This window comes from Schistocerca serialis, chromosome 12 (assembly GCF_023864345.2).
Source record: "Schistocerca serialis cubense isolate TAMUIC-IGC-003099 chromosome 12, iqSchSeri2.2, whole genome shotgun sequence".
Classification (NCBI taxonomy): Eukaryota; Metazoa; Arthropoda; class Insecta; order Orthoptera; family Acrididae; genus Schistocerca; species Schistocerca serialis.
The window spans coordinates 94351015-94355674 of NC_064649.1; positions in this window are offsets into that span (position 1 = coordinate 94351015).

Consider the following 4660-nt stretch of genomic DNA (forward strand, 5'->3'; position numbering starts at 1 on the left):
ATGGCAAAAATGCGGTTTTCTAAATAAACAACTTGACTGCTTCCCTAGTCTTACAAAATAGTTGACAGTATCAGTTTCAATAGTTGCTCATGTAGAGTATCAGCACTTTGCAAAAACAGACATAATGTCTGATGGGATACTGCGATCACTGGTTATACAATGTTACTTATAATCCGTCTGGATTGCAAAAATGTTCACTCACATGAGAAGTTTCGGTTCCTCTAGAACCATCTTCAGATCTGAAAAGACAATGATACTGTTTCACAATTGCAAACCTTTTCCATCGTATCCGATCACCATCAAATGCACCAGAACGTACCTGCAATGGCGGTTACAGTTGTATGCCGTCCACACACAGCAACCTTCTCATGCTGCGTCACATAAAATTGTTTGGCAGAAAGCACGTCATTTATATTAATTATAAAACTATTACCGACAGGTGGCGTCTGGTACATTTGTTACATTACACGTGCACATACTGTATTAAGTAGATTTTTCTAATTTACTTTTATCTCTAAAAATATTTACACAACTGGCCATTAAAATAGCTACACCAAGAAGAAATGCAGATGATAAACGGGTATTCATTGGACAAATATATTATACTAGAACTGGCGTGTGATTACATTTTCACGCAATTTGAGTGCATAGATCCTGAGAAATCAGTACCCAGAACAACCACCTCTGGCAGTAATAACGGCCTTGATAAGCCTGTGCATAAAGAGTCAAACACAGCTTGGATGGCGTGTACAGGTACAACTGCCCAGCTTCAACACGATACCACAGTTCATCAACAGTACTGACTGGAGTATTTGACGAGCCAGTTACTCGGCCACCATTGACAAGACGTTTTCAATTGGTGAGAGATCTGGAGAATGTGCTGGCCAGGGCAGCAGTCGAACATTTCCTGTATCCAGAAAGCCCCGCACAGGACCTGCAACATGCGGTCGTGGATTATCCTGCTGAAATATTAGGTTTCGCAGGGATCGATTGCGGGTAGAGCCACGGGTCGTAACACATCTGGAATGTAACGTCCACTGTTCAAAGTGACGTCAATGCGAACAAGAGGTGACCGAGACCTGTAACCAATGACACCCCATACCGTCCCGCCGGGTGATACGCCAGTATGGCGATGACGAATACACGCTTCCAATGTGCGTTACCGCGATGTCACCAAACACGGTTGCGACCATCATGATTCTGTAAACAAAACCTGGATTCATCCGAAAAGATGATATTTTGCCATTCGTGCACCCAGGTTCGTCGTTGAGTACACCATCGCAGGCGCTCCTGTCTGTGATGCAGAGTCAAGGGTAACCGCAGCCACGGTCTCCGAGCTGATAGTCCGTGCTGCTGCAAACGTCGTCGAACTGTTCGTGCAGATGGTTGTTGTCTTGCAAACTTCGCCATATGTTGACTCAGGGATCGAGACGTGGCTGCACGATCCGTTACAGCCATGCGGATAAGATGCCTGTCATCTCGACTGCTAGTGATACGAGGCCGTTGGGATCCAGCACGGCGTTCCGTATTACCCTCCTGAACCCACCGATTCCATATTCTGCTAACAGTCATTGGATCTCGACCAACGCGAGCAGCAATGTCGCGATACGATAAACCGCAATCGCGATAGGCTACAATCTGACATTTATCAAAGTCGGAAATCTGATGGTACGCATTTCTCCTCCTTACACGAGGCATCACAACAACGTTTGACCAGGCAACGCCGGTCAACTGCTGTTTGTGTATGAGAAATCAGTTGGAAACTTTCATAATGTCAGCACGTTGTAGGTGTCGCCATCGGCGCCAGCGTTGTGTGAATGTTCTGAAAAGCTAATCATTTGCATATCACAGCATGTTCTTCTTGTCGGTATAATTTTGCGTCTGTAGCACGTCATCTTCGTGGTGTAGCAATTTTAATGGCCAGTAGTGTAGTTAAAATCTGTAGTTGTCAAGGTTAAAATCTGTACTTGTAAAAATTAAAATAGATAATCAAATTATCATTTTTGCACGATCCGTCGTTGACGGGGCTCTCCTGCACGGCCCTCATACCCCCGGCGATGGACATCAGACGATTGAAAGGCTCACGGCACAACACCGAAGTAGTGGGAACCATGGAGGAAAACAAGTCTACACCAGCGCCATGGATATGGAAATCGCCCTTTGTTTTAGATAGTACAAAAATGATAATTTTATTGTTTATTTTAATTTTGCCAAGTATAGATTTTAACCGTGACAACTACAGATATTAATTAAGTATTTTTAGAGATAAACGTAAATTAGAAAAATGTACTTAATACAGAATGTGCACGTGTAATGTAACAAATGTACCAGACGACACCTGTCGGTAATAGTTTTATAATTAATATAAATGACGTGCTTTCTGCCAAACAATTTTATGTGACGTAGCATGAGAAGGTTGCTGTGTGTGGACGGCATACAACTGTAACCGCCATTGCAGGTACGTTCTGGTGCATTTGATGGTGATCGGATACGATGGAAAAGGTTTGCAATTGTGAAACAGTATCATTGTCTTTTCAGATCTGAAGATGGTTCTAGAGGAACCGAAACTTGTCATGTGAATAAACATTTTTGCAATCATGACGGATTATAAGTAACATTGTTAGTATTGAATTGTATGTTAACCGGGGACCTAGAAACGACGGAAAGGCTCCGTCCCCGCCGAAGCCCCAGTGGTGCACAACCCCATAACGACTACCGCAGTCCACTTCACCCCTCCGCCGCCCCACACCGAACCCAGGGTTACTGTGCGGTTCGGCCCCCGGTGGACACCCAGGGAACCAGACGAGTGTAGCCCCTACGTTTGGATGGTAGAGTAATGATGGTGTACGCGTACGTAGAGACAGTGTTTGCACAGCAATCGCCGACATAGTGTAACTGAGGCGGAATAAGGGGAACAAGCCCGCATTCGCCGATTCAGATGGAAAACCGCCTAAAAACCAATCACAGACTGGCCGGTTCACCGGACCTCGACACACAAGTCCGCCGGGCGGATTCGTGCCGGGGACCAGGTGCTCCTTCCCAGTCCGGAAAGCCATGCGTCAGACCGCACGGCCAACTGGGCGGCCTAAGTAACATAATATCAGCACTTTTGCTCCATGACCTGATAAGTATAAACAATTTAAGAGACAATCTTAGTAGCCCCCCAGTAAAGTCATCAGGAGAACAAAAACAACTGCAAAATGATCTGACAAGATAATTTTATGGTGCGAAAACTGGCAGTTGACTGTGAATAAGCAAAAGTGTGAGGTTATCCACGTGAGTGCTAAAAAAACCGTTACATTTCGGCTACACGATAAATCACACAAATCAAATGTAGGTCGTGTGTATTCAACTAAATACCTAGGTATAACAATTATGAACAACTGAATTTGGAAGCTTTTTTTTTTCGTCTGTCTTCTGACTGATTTGATGCGGCACGACACAAGTTCCTCTCCTGCGTCAATCTCTTCTTCTCAGAGTCGCACTTGAAACCTAAGTCCTCAATTATTTGCTGGAAGTATTCCAATTTCTGTCTTCCTCCACAGTTTTTACCAACTACAGCTCCCTCTAGTACCATGGAAGGTATTCCTCTGTCCTATACTAGTAGATTTTTCTTGGCCAGGAATGTGGTTTCAGCTAGTGCTAGTCTGATTTTGATGTCCCCCTTGCTCCTTTCGTCAAGGTTTATTTCACTACCTAGGTAGCAGAACTTCTTAACTTCATCTACTGCTTGATAACTAGTATGATAAGTTTCTCGCTGTTATCATTTCGCCGGCCGATGTGGCCGAGCGGTTCTAGGCGCTTCAGTCCGGAACCGTGCTGCTGCTACGGTCGCAGGTTCGAATCTTGACTCGGGCATGGATGTGTGTAACGTCCTTAGGTTAGTAGGGTTTAAGTAGTTCTAAGTTCTAGGGGACTGATGACCTCAGGAGTTAAGTCCCTAGTGCTTAGAGCCATTTTGTTATCATTTCTGCTACTTCTCATTACTAGTATTTCGTAGATTCACTCTCAATCCTTATTCTGCACTCATTAGACAGATAATGTAATTCTTCTTCACTTTCACTCAGGATATCAGTGTCCTCAGCAAATCACAACACTGATATCCTTTCACTTTGAATTTTAATTACACTCTGAACCTTTGTTTTATTTCCGTCATTGCTTAATAGATGCACAGATTGAAAAGAAGGCGCGAAAGACTACATCCGATTTGGTTCTTGTATATATTATGTACTACCCATCCTTCCCAGTCGTTTACCCCTATTTTCCCAAAATTTCGAACAAGAAAATGGCTCTGAGCACTATGGGACTTAACATCGTAGGTCATCAGTCCCCTAGAACTTAGAACTACTTAAACCTAACTAACCTAAGGACATCACACACATCCACGCCCGAGGCAGGATTCGAACCTACGACCGTAGCAGTCCCGCGGTTCCGGACTGCAGCGCCTAGAAACGCATGACCACCGCGGCCGGCAAATTTCGAACATCTTGAACCTTTTTACCTTGTCGAACACTTCTTTCAAGTCGAAAAATCCTATGAACGCATCTTGATTTTTCTTCAATCTTTCTTCCAGTATCAACCGCAACGCCAGAACTACCTCTCTCGTGCCTTTACTTTTCGTAAAGCCGAACTAATCATCACCGGATACATTCTTAATTCT